This window comes from Eretmochelys imbricata, chromosome 2 (assembly GCF_965152235.1).
Source record: "Eretmochelys imbricata isolate rEreImb1 chromosome 2, rEreImb1.hap1, whole genome shotgun sequence".
Classification (NCBI taxonomy): Eukaryota; Metazoa; Chordata; order Testudines; family Cheloniidae; genus Eretmochelys; species Eretmochelys imbricata.
In genome coordinates this window covers 147,336,073-147,354,075 of record NC_135573.1, presented here as the reverse complement: position 1 = coordinate 147,354,075, position 18,003 = coordinate 147,336,073, and positions in this window count along the sequence as shown.

Here is an 18,003-nt window from a genome sequence, read left to right as displayed (position 1 = left end):
ACACCGGTTCGTGAACATTTCCAAAAACGAGCAGGTTCTTGCTGATCACGGCTGGTAACTAACGCCATAGGGAATCAGCCTCCAAAATCCTTTCCGATTCTCTCCTGGCGATTTGGAGAACTAGCGGGTCGTGCAAAAGTGCTAGTCATGAGCAATTCATTCCTCCTCAGTCTCGTGATACTTTCTCATGCAATCATCCACCAGAAAGCCCATTGCAATCTCGCCTCCTCGTGAGGCGGAGATCGGTTCGTGAAAATGACTCGGAGTGGGAAACTCTGGATTGACAAGTGCTAGCGTAAAATCTCCAGCTTCCACCAAACTTTTCCGTTCTCTGCTGCTGAGTCGGAAGAAATCGTTTGGTGAACACGTCTCAGAAGGCGAACTTCATCATTGTTTTGTGTGCGGCTGACAACTTTCTCAAGGAATCTTCCTGCCAGCCCGTGGCAGGCTTGTTTGGTCATGTGGTGAGATTGTAAAAATGACTAAAAAATGAGAAAGCAATTCCTCCTCAGGAATTTCTTCTAAGAAATCTCTCAAGGTGTCCTCGGACAAAGCCATTTAGCATTATAGCCCTTGATCATTCGCTAGGTATCGGTTACTGCCAATCACTCAAGAGGAGACAGTTGTGACTGATGACCGCTAGTAAGTAAGTCCACGTTCGAGCATCCTCCAAAAGCCTTTCAGATTCGTTCCTGGCGATCTGTTAAGGATGGGCTCATGAAAATTCTGAAAGAGGAGAAATCACGTAGCGATTAGTGGGAGTCATTCCAGCTTCAGGTAATCATCCTCTATCGTCCCTTCACAGGTGGTGCTGGTGATTTGGAAGCACTCGGTTCGTGAACACGACTAAGAAGGAGAACCTCAGTCCTCATCAAGTCTTCTGAGACATTGGCATGGAATCACCCACGAAAAAGCCCAGAGGATTCTCTCCTGGCGATTTGGTAGCGATTGGTTCGTGAGCATTACGAAAAATCAGAGAGGGATTACTGCTCAGCGGTAGGAATTCGCAGCTCATGGATCCATCCTCCAAAGACCTTGTCGCTACACTCCTGGTCATTTGGTAGAGACAGTTTGTGTAAATTACTCACAAGAAGACAATCACTACTAATGAGTGCTAGCGATTGATGTCTCATGCACTCTTCCTCTCATTGCCATTCGGATTCTCGCCTGACCAGGTGATAGAGAGCGGTTCGAGACTTACTCATAATGAGACATTCATTTTTGACAAGTGCAAGTGACAAGTTCATCGTTGACAAGTCCTAGTCATCAAGTCTCCAGCAATCATCTTCCACCAAACGTTTCCCTTCCCGGCTGGGGAGTTGGAAGAAATCATTGCCTGAACGTTTCTGAAAGAGAGCAATCATCGTGCAAAAAGCCTTTCGGAGTCACTTCTAGTGAATTGCCAGTGATCGATTCATGGAAAGTCCAAAGGATGAGAAAGCAGTGACCGACCGGGGTAATCGCTCATTCCTCCTAATCTCATCCTCTCTCGTGCATTCAGATTCCCTCCTCGGAAGAAATGGGGCTGTGAATACTCCGACCAATGACAAGGAATTCCTCCTCTGGGTTTCTAGTAAATTTCTCTTGACGACACGCGGCATGTTCCTTCGGTGTATCCCCATGTCATTTGGCAGACACCGGTTCGTGAACATTTCCAAAAACGAGCAGGTTCTTGCTGATCACGGCTGGTAACTAACGCCATAGGGAATCAGCCTCCAAAATCCTTTCCGATTCTCTCCTGGCGATTTGGAGAACTAGCGGGTCGTGCAAAAGTGCTAGTCATGAGCAATTCATTCCTCCTCAGTCTCGTGATACTTTCTCATGCAATCATCCACCAGAAAGCCCATTGCAATCTCGCCTCCTCGTGAGGCGGAGATCGGTTCGTGAAAATGACTCGGAGTGGGAAACTCTGGATTGACAAGTGCTAGCGTAAAATCTCCAGCTTCCACCAAACTTTTCCGTTCTCTGCTGCTGAGTCGGAAGAAATCGTTTGGTGAGCACGTCTCAGAAGGCGAACTTCATCATTGTTTTGTCTGCGGCTGACAACTTTCTCAAGGAATCTTCCTGCCAGCCCGTGGCAGGCTTGTTTGGTCATGTGGTGAGATTGTAAAAATTACTAAAAAATGAGAAAGCAATTCCTCCTCAGGAATTTCTTCTAAGAAATCTCTCAAGGTGTCCTCGGACAAAGCCATTTAGCATTATAGCCCCTGATCATTCGGTAGGTATCGGTTACTGCCAATCACTCAAGAGGAGACAGTTGTGACTGATGACCGCTAGTAAGTAAGTCCACGTTCGAGCATCCTCCAAAAGCCTTTCAGATTCGTTCCTGGCGATCTGCTAAGGATGGGCTCATGAAAATTCTGAAAGAGGAGAAATCACGTAGCGATTAGTGGGAGTCATTCCAGCTTCAGGTAATCATCCTCTATCGTCCCTTCACAGGTGGTGCTGGTGATTTGGAAGCACTCGGTTCGTGAACACGACTAAGAAGGAGAACCTCAGTCCTCATCAAGTCTTCTGAGACATTGGCATGGAATCACCCACGAAAAAGCCCAGAGGATTCTCTCCTGGCGATTTGGTAGCGATTGGTTCGTGAGCATTACGAAAAATCAGAGAGAGATTACTGCTCAGCGGTAGGAATTCGCAGCTCATGGATCCATCCTCCAAAGACCTTGTCGCTACACTCCTGGTCATTTGGTAGAGACAGTTTGTGTAAATTACTCACAATCAGACAATCACTACTAATGAGTGCTAGCGATTGATGTCTCATGCACTCTTCCTCTCATTGCCATTCGGATTCTCGCCTGACCAGGTGATAGAGAGCGGTTCGAGACTTACTCATAATGAGACATTCATTTTTGACAAGTGCAAGTGACAAGTTCATCGTTGACAAGTCCTAGTCATCAAGTCTCCAGCAATCATCTTCCACCAAACGTTTCCCTTCCCGGCTGGGGAGTTGGAAGAAATCATTGCCTGAACGTTTCTGAAAGAGAGCAATCATCGTGCAAAAAGCCTTTCGGAGTCACTTCTAGTGAATTGCCAGTGATCGATTCATGGAAAGTCCAAAGGATGAGAAAGCAGTGACCGACCGGGGTAATCGCTCATTCCTCCTAATCTCATCCTCTCTCGTGCATTCAGATTCCCTCCTCGGAAGAAATGGGGCTGTGAATACTCCGACCAATGACAAGGAATTCCTCCTCTGGGTTTCTAGTAAATTTCTCTTGACGACACGCGGCATGTTCCTTCGGTGTATCCCCATGTCATTTGGCAGACACCGGTTCGTGAACATTTCCAAAAACGAGCAGGTTCTTGCTGATCACGGCTGGTAACTAACGCCATAGGGAATCAGCCTCCAAAATCCTTTCCGATTCTCTCCTGGCGATTTGGAGAACTAGCGGGTCGTGCAAAAGTGCTAGTCATGAGCAATTCATTCCTCCTCAGTCTCGTGATACTTTCTCATGCAATCATCCACCAGAAAGCCCATTGCAATCTCGCCTCCTCGTGAGGCGGAGATCGGTTCGTGAAAATGACTCGGAGTGGGAAACTCTGGATTGACAAGTGCTAGCGTAAAATCTCCAGCTTCCACCAAACTTTTCCGTTCTCTGCTGCTGAGTCGGAAGAAATCGTTTGGTGAGCACGTCTCAGAAGGCGAACTTCATCATTGTTTTGTGTGCGGCTGACAACTTTCTCAAGGAATCTTCCTGCCAGCCCGTGGCAGGCTTGTTTGGTCATGTGGTGAGATTGTAAAAATGACTAAAAAATGAGAAAGCAATTCCTCCTCAGGAATTTCTTCTAAGAAATCTCTCAAGGTGTCCTCGGACAAAGCATTTAGCATTATAGCCCCTGATCATTCGCTAGGTATCGGTTACTGCCAATCACTCAAGAGGAGACAGTTGTGACTGATGACCGCTAGTAAGTAAGTCCACGTTCGAGCATCCTCCAAAAGCCTTTCAGATTCGTTCCTGGCGATCTGTTAAGGATGGGCTCATGAAAATTCTGAAAGAGGAGAAATCACGTAGCGATTAGTGGGAGTCATTCCAGCTTCAGGTAATCATCCTCTATCGTCCCTTCACAGGTGGTGCTGGTGATTTGGAAGCACTCGGTTCGTGAACACGACTAAGAAGGAGAACCTCAGTCCTCATCAAGTCTTCTGAGACATTGGCATGGAATCACCCACGAAAAAGCCCAGAGGATTCTCTCCTGGCGATTTGGTAGCGATTGGTTCGTGAGCATTACGAAAAATCAGAGAGGGATTACTGCTCAGCGGTAGGAATTCGCAGCTCATGGATCCATCCTCCAAAGACCTTGTCGCTACACTCCTGGTCATTTGGTAGAGACAGTTTGTGTAAATTACTCACAATCAGACAATCACTACTAATGAGTGCTAGCGATTGATGTCTCATGCACTCTTCCTCTCATTGCCATTCGGATTCTCGCCTGACCAGGTGATAGAGAGCGGTTCGAGACTTACTCATAATGAGACTTACTCATAATGAGACATTCATTTTTGACAAGTGCAAGTGACAAGTTCATCGTTGACAAGTCCTAGTCATCAAGTCTCCAGCAGTCATCTTCCACCAAACGTTTCCCTTCCCGGCTGGGGAGTTGGAAGAAATCATTGCCTGAACGTTTCTGAAAGAGAGCAATCATCGTGCAAAAAGCCTTTCGGAGTCACTTCTAGTGAATTGCCAGTGATCGATTCATGGAAAGTCCAAAGGATGAGAAAGCAGTGACCGACCGGGGTAATCGCTCATTCCTCCTAATCTCATCCTCTCTCGTGCATTCAGATTCCCTCCTCGGAAGAAATGGGGCTGTGAATACTCCGACCAATGACAAGGAATTCCTCCTCTGGGTTTCTAGTAAATTTCTCTTGTCGACACGCGGCATGTTCCTTCGGTGTATCCCCATGTCATTTGGCAGACACCGGTTCGTGAACATTTCCAAAAACGAGCAGGTTCTTGCTGATCACGGCTGGTAACTAACGCCATAGGGAATCAGCCTCCAAAATCCTTTCCGATTCTCTCCTGGCGATTTGGAGAACTAGCGGGTCGTGCAAAAGTGCTAGTCATGAGCAATTCATTCCTCCTCAGTCTCGTGATACTTTCTCATGCAATCATCCACCAGAAAGCCCATTGCAATCTCGCCTCCTCGTGAGGCGGAGATCGGTTCGTGAAAATGACTCGGAGTGGGAAACTCTGGATTGACAAGTGCTAGCGTAAAATCTCCAGCTTCCACCAAACTTTTCCGTTCTCTGCTGCTGAGTCGGAAGAAATCGTTTGGTGAGCACGTCTCAGAAGGCGAACTTCATCATTGTTTTGTCTGCGGCTGACAACTTTCTCAAGGAATCTTCCTGCCAGCCCGTGGCAGGCTTGTTTGGTCATGTGGTGAGATTGTAAAAATTACTAAAAAATGAGAAAGCAATTCCTCCTCAGGAATTTCTTCTAAGAAATCTCTCAAGGTGTCCTCGGACAAAGCCATTTAGCATTATAGCCCCTGATCATTCGCTAGGTATCGGTTACTGCCAATCACTCAAGAGGAGACAGTTGTGACTGATGACCGCTAGTAAGTAAGTCCACGTTCGAGCATCCTCCAAAAGCCTTTCAGATTCGTTCCTGGCGATCTGCTAAGGATGGGCTCATGAAAATTCTGAAAGAGGAGAAATCACGTAGCGATTAGTGGGAGTCATTCCAGCTTCAGGTAATCATCCTCTATCGTCCCTTCACAGGTGGTGCTGGTGATTTGGAAGCACTCGGTTCGTGAACACGACTAAGAAGGAGAACCTCAGTCCTCATCAAGTCTTCTGAGACATTGGCATGGAATCACCCACGAAAAAGCCCAGAGGATTCTCTCCTGGCGATTTGGTAGCGATTGGTTCGTGAGCATTACGAAAAATCAGAGAGAGATTACTGCTCAGCGGTAGGAATTCGCAGCTCATGGATCCATCCTCCAAAGACCTTGTCGCTACACTCCTGGTCATTTGGTAGAGACAGTTTGTGTAAATTACTCACAAGAAGACAATCACTACTAATGAGTGCTAGCGATTGATGTCTCATGCACTCTTCCTCTCATTGCCATTCGGATTCTCGCCTGACCAGGTGATAGAGAGCGGTTCGAGACTTACTCATAATGAGACTTACTCATAATGAGACATTCATTTTTGACAAGTGCAAGTGACAAGTTCATCGTTGACAAGTCCTAGTCATCAAGTCTCCAGCAGTCATCTTCCACCAAACGTTTCCCTTCCCGGCTGGGGAGTTGGAAGAAATCATTGCCTGAACGTTTCTGAAAGAGAGCAATCATCGTGCAAAAAGCCTTTCGGAGTCACTTCTAGGGAATTGCCAGTGATCGATTCATGGAAAGTCCAAAGGATGAGAAAGCAGTGACCGACCGGGGTAATCGCTCATTCCTCCTAATCTCATCCTCTCTCGTGCATTCAGATTCCCTCCTCGGAAGAAATGGGGCTGTGAATACTCCGACCAATGACAAGGAATTCCTCCTCTGGGTTTCTAGTAAATTTCTCTTGACGACACGCGGCATGTTCCTTCGGTGTATCCCCATGTCATTTGGCAGACACCGGTTCGTGAACATTTCCAAAAACGAGCAGGTTCTTGCTGATCACGGCTGGTAACTAACGCCATAGGGAATCAGCCTCCAAAATCCTTTCCGATTCTCTCCTGGCGATTTGGAGAACTAGCGGGTCGTGCAAAAGTGCTAGTCATGAGCAATTCATTCCTCCTCAGTCTCGTGATACTTTCTCATGCAATCATCCACCAGAAAGCCCATTGCAATCTCGCCTCCTCGTGAGGCGGAGATCGGTTCGTGAAAATGACTCGGAGTGGGAAACTCTGGATTGACAAGTGCTAGCGTAAAATCTCCAGCTTCCACCAAACTTTTCCGTTCTCTGCTGCTGAGTCGGAAGAAATCGTTTGGTGAGCACGTCTCAGAAGGCGAACTTCATCATTGTTTTGTGTGCGGCTGACAACTTTCTCAAGGAATCTTCCTGCCAGCCCGTGGCAGGCTTGTTTGGTCATGTGGTGAGATTGTAAAAATGACTAAAAAATGAGAAAGCAATTCCTCCTCAGGAATTTCTTCTAAGAAATCTCTCAAGGTGTCCTCGGACAAAGCATTTAGCATTATAGCCCCTGATCATTCGCTAGGTATCGGTTACTGCCAATCACTCAAGAGGAGACAGTTGTGACTGATGACCGCTAGTAAGTAAGTCCACGTTCGAGCATCCTCCAAAAGCCTTTCAGATTCGTTCCTGGCGATCTGTTAAGGATGGGCTCATGAAAATTCTGAAAGAGGAGAAATCACGTAGCGATTAGTGGGAGTCATTCCAGCTTCAGGTAATCATCCTCTATCGTCCCTTCACAGGTGGTGCTGGTGATTTGGAAGCACTCGGTTCGTGAACACGACTAAGAAGGAGAACCTCAGTCCTCATCAAGTCTTCTGAGACATTGGCATGGAATCACCCACGAAAAAGCCCAGAGGATTCTCTCCTGGCGATTTGGTAGCGATTGGTTCGTGAGCATTACGAAAAATCAGAGAGGGATTACTGCTCAGCGGTAGGAATTCGCAGCTCATGGATCCATCCTCCAAAGACCTTGTCGCTACACTCCTGGTCATTTGGTAGAGACAGTTTGTGTAAATTACTCACAATCAGACAATCACTACTAATGAGTGCTAGCGATTGATGTCTCATGCACTCTTCCTCTCATTGCCATTCGGATTCTCGCCTGACCAGGTGATAGAGAGCGGTTCGAGACTTACTCATAATGAGACTTACTCATAATGAGACATTCATTTTTGACAAGTGCAAGTGACAAGTTCATCGTTGACAAGTCCTAGTCATCAAGTCTCCAGCAGTCATCTTCCACCAAACGTTTCCCTTCCCGGCTGGGGAGTTGGAAGAAATCATTGCCTGAACGTTTCTGAAAGAGAGCAATCATCGTGCAAAAAGCCTTTCGGAGTCACTTCTAGTGAATTGCCAGTGATCGATTCATGGAAAGTCCAAAGGATGAGAAAGCAGTGACCGACCGGGGTAATCGCTCATTCCTCCTAATCTCATCCTCTCTCGTGCATTCAGATTCCCTCCTCGGAAGAAATGGGGCTGTGAATACTCCGACCAATGACAAGGAATTCCTCCTCTGGGTTTCTAGTAAATTTCTCTTGTCGACACGCGGCATGTTCCTTCGGTGTATCCCCATGTCATTTGGCAGACACCGGTTCGTGAACATTTCCAAAAACGAGCAGGTTCTTGCTGATCACGGCTGGTAACTAACGCCATAGGGAATCAGCCTCCAAAATCCTTTCCGATTCTCTCCTGGCGATTTGGAGAACTAGCGGGTCGTGCAAAAGTGCTAGTCATGAGCAATTCATTCCTCCTCAGTCTCGTGATACTTTCTCATGCAATCATCCACCAGAAAGCCCATTGCAATCTCGCCTCCTCGTGAGGCGGAGATCGGTTCGTGAAAATGACTCGGAGTGGGAAACTCTGGATTGACAAGTGCTAGCGTAAAATCTCCAGCTTCCACCAAACTTTTCCGTTCTCTGCTGCTGAGTCGGAAGAAATCGTTTGGTGAGCACGTCTCAGAAGGCGAACTTCATCATTGTTTTGTGTGCGGCTGACAACTTTCTCAAGGAATCTTCCTGCCAGCCCGTGGCAGGCTTGTTTGGTCATGTGGTGAGATTGTAAAAATGACTAAAAAATGAGAAAGCAATTCCTCCTCAGGAATTTCTTCTAAGAAATCTCTCAAGGTGTCCTCGGACAAAGCATTTAGCATTATAGCCCCTGATCATTCGCTAGGTATCGGTTACTGCCAATCACTCAAGAGGAGACAGTTGTGACTGATGACCGCTAGTAAGTAAGTCCACGTTCGAGCATCCTCCAAAAGCCTTTCAGATTCGTTCCTGGCGATCTGTTAAGGATGGGCTCATGAAAATTCTGAAAGAGGAGAAATCACGTAGCGATTAGTGGGAGTCATTCCAGCTTCAGGTAATCATCCTCTATCGTCCCTTCACAGGTGGTGCTGGTGATTTGGAAGCACTCGGTTCGTGAACACGACTAAGAAGGAGAACCTCAGTCCTCATCAAGTCTTCTGAGACATTGGCATGGAATCACCCACGAAAAAGCCCAGAGGATTCTCTCCTGGCGATTTGGTAGCGATTGGTTCGTGAGCATTACGAAAAATCAGAGAGGGATTACTGCTCAGCGGTAGGAATTCGCAGCTCATGGATCCATCCTCCAAAGACCTTGTCGCTACACTCCTGGTCATTTGGTAGAGACAGTTTGTGTAAATTACTCACAATCAGACAATCACTACTAATGAGTGCTAGCGATTGATGTCTCATGCACTCTTCCTCTCATTGCCATTCGGATTCTCGCCTGACCAGGTGATAGAGAGCGGTTCGAGACTTACTCATAATGAGACTTACTCATAATGAGACATTCATTTTTGACAAGTGCAAGTGACAAGTTCATCGTTGACAAGTCCTAGTCATCAAGTCTCCAGCAGTCATCTTCCACCAAACGTTTCCCTTCCCGGCTGGGGAGTTGGAAGAAATCATTGCCTGAACGTTTCTGAAAGAGAGCAATCATCGTGCAAAAAGCCTTTCGGAGTCACTTCTAGTGAATTGCCAGTGATCGATTCATGGAAAGTCCAAAGGATGAGAAAGCAGTGACCGACCGGGGTAATCGCTCATTCCTCCTAATCTCATCCTCTCTCGTGCATTCAGATTCCCTCCTCGGAAGAAATGGGGCTGTGAATACTCCGACCAATGACAAGGAATTCCTCCTCTGGGTTTCTAGTAAATTTCTCTTGTCGACACGCGGCATGTTCCTTCGGTGTATCCCCATGTCATTTGGCAGACACCGGTTCGTGAACATTTCCAAAAACGAGCAGGTTCTTGCTGATCACGGCTGGTAACTAACGCCATAGGGAATCAGCCTCCAAAATCCTTTCCGATTCTCTCCTGGCGATTTGGAGAACTAGCGGGTCGTGCAAAAGTGCTAGTCATGAGCAATTCATTCCTCCTCAGTCTCGTGATACTTTCTCATGCAATCATCCACCAGAAAGCCCATTGCAATCTCGCCTCCTCGTGAGGCGGAGATCGGTTCGTGAAAATGACTCGGAGTGGGAAACTCTGGATTGACAAGTGCTAGCGTAAAATCTCCAGCTTCCACCAAACTTTTCCGTTCTCTGCTGCTGAGTCGGAAGAAATCGTTTGGTGAACACGTCTCAGAAGGCGAACTTCATCATTGTTTTGTGTGCGGCTGACAACTTTCTCAAGGAATCTTCCTGCCAGCCCGTGGCAGGCTTGTTTGGTCATGTGGTGAGATTGTAAAAATTACTAAAAAATGAGAAAGCAATTCCTCCTCAGGAATTTCTTCTAAGAAATCTCTCAAGGTGTCCTCGGACAAAGCCATTTAGCATTATAGCCCTTGATCATTCGCTAGGTATCGGTTACTGCCAATCACTCAAGAGGAGACAGTTGTGACTGATGACCGCTAGTAAGTAAGTCCACGTTCGAGCATCCTCCAAAAGCCTTTCAGATTCGTTCCTGGCGATCTGTTAAGGATGGGCTCATGAAAATTCTGAAAGAGGAGAAATCACGTAGCGATTAGTGGGAGTCATTCCAGCTTCAGGTAATCATCCTCTATCGTCCCTTCACAGGTGGTGCTGGTGATTTGGAAGCACTCGGTTCGTGAACACGACTAAGAAGGAGAACCTCAGTCCTCATCAAGTCTTCTGAGACATTGGCATGGAATCACCCACGAAAAAGCCCAGAGGATTCTCTCCTGGCGATTTGGTAGCGATTGGTTCGTGAGCATTACGAAAAATCAGAGAGGGATTACTGCTCAGCGGTAGGAATTCGCAGCTCATGGATCCATCCTCCAAAGACCTTGTCGCTACACTCCTGGTCATTTGGTAGAGACAGTTTGTGTAAATTACTCACAATCAGACAATCACTACTAATGAGTGCTAGCGATTGATGTCTCATGCACTCTTCCTCTCATTGCCATTCGGATTCTCGCCTGACCAGGTGATAGAGAGCGGTTCGAGACTTACTCATAATGAGACATTCATTTTTGACAAGTGCAAGTGACAAGTTCATCGTTGACAAGTCCTAGTCATCAAGTCTCCAGCAATCATCTTCCACCAAACGTTTCCCTTCCCGGCTGGGGAGTTGGAAGAAATCATTGCCTGAACGTTTCTGAAAGAGAGCAATCATCGTGCAAAAAGCCTTTCGGAGTCACTTCTAGTGAATTGCCAGTGATCGATTCATGGAAAGTCCAAAGGATGAGAAAGCAGTGACCGACCGGGGTAATCGCTCATTCCTCCTAATCTCATCCTCTCTCGTGCATTCAGATTCCCTCCTCGGAAGAAATGGGGCTGTGAATACTCCGACCAATGACAAGGAATTCCTCCTCTGGGTTTCTAGTAAATTTCTCTTGACGACACGCGGCATGTTCCTTCGGTGTATCCCCATGTCATTTGGCAGACACCGGTTCGTGAACATTTCCAAAAACGAGCAGGTTCTTGCTGATCACGGCTGGTAACTAACGCCATAGGGAATCAGCCTCCAAAATCCTTTCCGATTCTCTCCTGGCGATTTGGAGAACTAGCGGGTCGTGCAAAAGTGCTAGTCATGAGCAATTCATTCCTCCTCAGTCTCGTGATACTTTCTCATGCAATCATCCACCAGAAAGCCCATTGCAATCTCGCCTCCTCGTGAGGCGGAGATCGGTTCGTGAAAATGACTCGGAGTGGGAAACTCTGGATTGACAAGTGCTAGCGTAAAATCTCCAGCTTCCACCAAACTTTTCCGTTCTCTGCTGCTGAGTCGGAAGAAATCGTTTGGTGAGCACGTCTCAGAAGGCGAACTTCATCATTGTTTTGTGTGCGGCTGACAACTTTCTCAAGGAATCTTCCTGCCAGCCCGTGGCAGGCTTGTTTGGTCATGTGGTGAGATTGTAAAAATGACTAAAAAATGAGAAAGCAATTCCTCCTCAGGAATTTCTTCTAAGAAATCTCTCAAGGTGTCCTCGGACAAAGCATTTAGCATTATAGCCCCTGATCATTCGCTAGGTATCGGTTACTGCCAATCACTCAAGAGGAGACAGTTGTGACTGATGACCGCTAGTAAGTAAGTCCACGTTCGAGCATCCTCCAAAAGCCTTTCAGATTCGTTCCTGGCGATCTGCTAAGGATGGGCTCATGAAAATTCTGAAAGAGGAGAAATCACGTAGCGATTAGTGGGAGTCATTCCAGCTTCAGGTAATCATCCTCTATCGTCCCTTCACAGGTGGTGCTGGTGATTTGGAAGCACTCGGTTCGTGAACACGACTAAGAAGGAGAACCTCAGTCCTCATCAAGTCTTCTGAGACATTGGCATGGAATCACCCACGAAAAAGCCCAGAGGATTCTCTCCTGGCGATTTGGTAGCGATTGGTTCGTGAGCATTACGAAAAATCAGAGAGAGATTACTGCTCAGCGGTAGGAATTCGCAGCTCATGGATCCATCCTCCAAAGACCTTGTCGCTACACTCCTGGTCATTTGGTAGAGACAGTTTGTGTAAATTACTCACAATCAGACAATCACTACTAATGAGTGCTAGCGATTGATGTCTCATGCACTCTTCCTCTCATTGCCATTCGGATTCTCGCCTGACCAGGTGATAGAGAGCGGTTCGAGACTTACTCATAATGAGACTTACTCATAATGAGACATTCATTTTTGACAAGTGCAAGTGACAAGTTCATCGTTGACAAGTCCTAGTCATCAAGTCTCCAGCAGTCATCTTCCACCAAACGTTTCCCTTCCCGGCTGGGGAGTTGGAAGAAATCATTGCCTGAACGTTTCTGAAAGAGAGCAATCATCGTGCAAAAAGCCTTTCGGAGTCACTTCTAGTGAATTGCCAGTGATCGATTCATGGAAAGTCCAAAGGATGAGAAAGCAGTGACCGACCGGGGTAATCGCTCATTCCTCCTAATCTCATCCTCTCTCGTGCATTCAGATTCCCTCCTCGGAAGAAATGGGGCTGTGAATACTCCGACCAATGACAAGGAATTCCTCCTCTGGGTTTCTAGTAAATTTCTCTTGTCGACACGCGGCATGTTCCTTCGGTGTATCCCCATGTCATTTGGCAGACACCGGTTCGTGAACATTTCCAAAAACGAGCAGGTTCTTGCTGATCACGGCTGGTAACTAACGCCATAGGGAATCAGCCTCCAAAATCCTTTCCGATTCTCTCCTGGCGATTTGGAGAACTAGCGGGTCGTGCAAAAGTGCTAGTCATGAGCAATTCATTCCTCCTCAGTCTCGTGATACTTTCTCATGCAATCATCCACCAGAAAGCCCATTGCAATCTCGCCTCCTCGTGAGGCGGAGATCGGTTCGTGAAAATGACTCGGAGTGGGAAACTCTGGATTGACAAGTGCTAGCGTAAAATCTCCAGCTTCCACCAAACTTTTCCGTTCTCTGCTGCTGAGTCGGAAGAAATCGTTTGGTGAGCACGTCTCAGAAGGCGAACTTCATCATTGTTTTGTGTGCGGCTGACAACTTTCTCAAGGAATCTTCCTGCCAGCCCGTGGCAGGCTTGTTTGGTCATGTGGTGAGATTGTAAAAATGACTAAAAAATGAGAAAGCAATTCCTCCTCAGGAATTTCTTCTAAGAAATCTCTCAAGGTGTCCTCGGACAAAGCATTTAGCATTATAGCCCCTGATCATTCGCTAGGTATCGGTTACTGCCAATCACTCAAGAGGAGACAGTTGTGACTGATGACCGCTAGTAAGTAAGTCCACGTTCGAGCATCCTCCAAAAGCCTTTCAGATTCGTTCCTGGCGATCTGTTAAGGATGGGCTCATGAAAATTCTGAAAGAGGAGAAATCACGTAGCGATTAGTGGGAGTCATTCCAGCTTCAGGTAATCATCCTCTATCGTCCCTTCACAGGTGGTGCTGGTGATTTGGAAGCACTCGGTTCGTGAACACGACTAAGAAGGAGAACCTCAGTCCTCATCAAGTCTTCTGAGACATTGGCATGGAATCACCCACGAAAAAGCCCAGAGGATTCTCTCCTGGCGATTTGGTAGCGATTGGTTCGTGAGCATTACGAAAAATCAGAGAGGGATTACTGCTCAGCGGTAGGAATTCGCAGCTCATGGATCCATCCTCCAAAGACCTTGTCGCTACACTCCTGGTCATTTGGTAGAGACAGTTTGTGTAAATTACTCACAATCAGACAATCACTACTAATGAGTGCTAGCGATTGATGTCTCATGCACTCTTCCTCTCATTGCCATTCGGATTCTCGCCTGACCAGGTGATAGAGAGCGGTTCGAGACTTACTCATAATGAGACTTACTCATAATGAGACATTCATTTTTGACAAGTGCAAGTGACAAGTTCATCGTTGACAAGTCCTAGTCATCAAGTCTCCAGCAGTCATCTTCCACCAAACGTTTCCCTTCCCGGCTGGGGAGTTGGAAGAAATCATTGCCTGAACGTTTCTGAAAGAGAGCAATCATCGTGCAAAAAGCCTTTCGGAGTCACTTCTAGTGAATTGCCAGTGATCGATTCATGGAAAGTCCAAAGGATGAGAAAGCAGTGACCGACCGGGGTAATCGCTCATTCCTCCTAATCTCATCCTCTCTCGTGCATTCAGATTCCCTCCTCGGAAGAAATGGGGCTGTGAATACTCCGACCAATGACAAGGAATTCCTCCTCTGGGTTTCTAGTAAATTTCTCTTGTCGACACGCGGCATGTTCCTTCGGTGTATCCCCATGTCATTTGGCAGACACCGGTTCGTGAACATTTCCAAAAACGAGCAGGTTCTTGCTGATCACGGCTGGTAACTAACGCCATAGGGAATCAGCCTCCAAAATCCTTTCCGATTCTCTCCTGGCGATTTGGAGAACTAGCGGGTCGTGCAAAAGTGCTAGTCATGAGCAATTCATTCCTCCTCAGTCTCGTGATACTTTCTCATGCAATCATCCACCAGAAAGCCCATTGCAATCTCGCCTCCTCGTGAGGCGGAGATCGGTTCGTGAAAATGACTCGGAGTGGGAAACTCTGGATTGACAAGTGCTAGCGTAAAATCTCCAGCTTCCACCAAACTTTTCCGTTCTCTGCTGCTGAGTCGGAAGAAATCGTTTGGTGAACACGTCTCAGAAGGCGAACTTCATCATTGTTTTGTGTGCGGCTGACAACTTTCTCAAGGAATCTTCCTGCCAGCCCGTGGCAGGCTTGTTTGGTCATGTGGTGAGATTGTAAAAATTACTAAAAAATGAGAAAGCAATTCCTCCTCAGGAATTTCTTCTAAGAAATCTCTCAAGGTGTCCTCGGACAAAGCCATTTAGCATTATAGCCCTTGATCATTCGCTAGGTATCGGTTACTGCCAATCACTCAAGAGGAGACAGTTGTGACTGATGACCGCTAGTAAGTAAGTCCACGTTCGAGCATCCTCCAAAAGCCTTTCAGATTCGTTCCTGGCGATCTGTTAAGGATGGGCTCATGAAAATTCTGAAAGAGGAGAAATCACGTAGCGATTAGTGGGAGTCATTCCAGCTTCAGGTAATCATCCTCTATCGTCCCTTCACAGGTGGTGCTGGTGATTTGGAAGCACTCGGTTCGTGAACACGACTAAGAAGGAGAACCTCAGTCCTCATCAAGTCTTCTGAGACATTGGCATGGAATCACCCACGAAAAAGCCCAGAGGATTCTCTCCTGGCGATTTGGTAGCGATTGGTTCGTGAGCATTACGAAAAATCAGAGAGGGATTACTGCTCAGCGGTAGGAATTCGCAGCTCATGGATCCATCCTCCAAAGACCTTGTCGCTACACTCCTGGTCATTTGGTAGAGACAGTTTGTGTAAATTACTCACAATCAGACAATCACTACTAATGAGTGCTAGCGATTGATGTCTCATGCACTCTTCCTCTCATTGCCATTCGGATTCTCGCCTGACCAGGTGATAGAGAGCGGTTCGAGACTTACTCATAATGAGACATTCATTTTTGACAAGTGCAAGTGACAAGTTCATCGTTGACAAGTCCTAGTCATCAAGTCTCCAGCAATCATCTTCCACCAAACGTTTCCCTTCCCGGCTGGGGAGTTGGAAGAAATCATTGCCTGAACGTTTCTGAAAGAGAGCAATCATCGTGCAAAAAGCCTTTCGGAGTCACTTCTAGTGAATTGCCAGTGATCGATTCATGGAAAGTCCAAAGGATGAGAAAGCAGTGACCGACCGGGGTAATCGCTCATTCCTCCTAATCTCATCCTCTCTCGTGCATTCAGATTCCCTCCTCGGAAGAAATGGGGCTGTGAATACTCCGACCAATGACAAGGAATTCCTCCTCTGGGTTTCTAGTAAATTTCTCTTGACGACACGCGGCATGTTCCTTCGGTGTATCCCCATGTCATTTGGCAGACACCGGTTCGTGAACATTTCCAAAAACGAGCAGGTTCTTGCTGATCACGGCTGGTAACTAACGCCATAGGGAATCAGCCTCCAAAATCCTTTCCGATTCTCTCCTGGCGATTTGGAGAACTAGCGGGTCGTGCAAAAGTGCTAGTCATGAGCAATTCATTCCTCCTCAGTCTCGTGATACTTTCTCATGCAATCATCCACCAGAAAGCCCATTGCAATCTCGCCTCCTCGTGAGGCGGAGATCGGTTCGTGAAAATGACTCGGAGTGGGAAACTCTGGATTGACAAGTGCTAGCGTAAAATCTCCAGCTTCCACCAAACTTTTCCGTTCTCTGCTGCTGAGTCGGAAGAAATCGTTTGGTGAGCACGTCTCAGAAGGCGAACTTCATCATTGTTTTGTGTGCGGCTGACAACTTTCTCAAGGAATCTTCCTGCCAGCCCGTGGCAGGCTTGTTTGGTCATGTGGTGAGATTGTAAAAATGACTAAAAAATGAGAAAGCAATTCCTCCTCAGGAATTTCTTCTAAGAAATCTCTCAAGGTGTCCTCGGACAAAGCATTTAGCATTATAGCCCCTGATCATTCGCTAGGTATCGGTTACTGCCAATCACTCAAGAGGAGACAGTTGTGACTGATGACCGCTAGTAAGTAAGTCCACGTTCGAGCATCCTCCAAAAGCCTTTCAGATTCGTTCCTGGCGATCTGCTAAGGATGGGCTCATGAAAATTCTGAAAGAGGAGAAATCACGTAGCGATTAGTGGGAGTCATTCCAGCTTCAGGTAATCATCCTCTATCGTCCCTTCACAGGTGGTGCTGGTGATTTGGAAGCACTCGGTTCGTGAACACGACTAAGAAGGAGAACCTCAGTCCTCATCAAGTCTTCTGAGACATTGGCATGGAATCACCCACGAAAAAGCCCAGAGGATTCTCTCCTGGCGATTTGGTAGCGATTGGTTCGTGAGCATTACGAAAAATCAGAGAGAGATTACTGCTCAGCGGTAGGAATTCGCAGCTCATGGATCCATCCTCCAAAGACCTTGTCGCTACACTCCTGGTCATTTGGTAGAGACAGTTTGTGTAAATTACTCACAATCAGACAATCACTACTAATGAGTGCTAGCGATTGATGTCTCATGCACTCTTCCTCTCATTGCCATTCGGATTCTCGCCTGACCAGGTGATAGAGAGCGGTTCGAGACTTACTCATAATGAGACATTCATTTTTGACAAGTGCAAGTGACAAGTTCATCGTTGACAAGTCCTAGTCATCAAGTCTCCAGCAATCATCTTCCACCAAACGTTTCCCTTCCCGGCTGGGGAGTTGGAAGAAATCATTGCCTGAACGTTTCTGAAAGAGAGCAATCATCGTGCAAAAAGCCTTTCGGAGTCACTTCTAGTGAATTGCCAGTGATCGATTCATGGAAAGTCCAAAGGATGAGAAAGCAGTGACCGACCGGGGTAATCGCTCATTCCTCCTAATCTCATCCTCTCTCGTGCATTCAGATTCCCTCCTCGGAAGAAATGGGGCTGTGAATACTCCGACCAATGACAAGGAATTCCTCCTCTGGGTTTCTA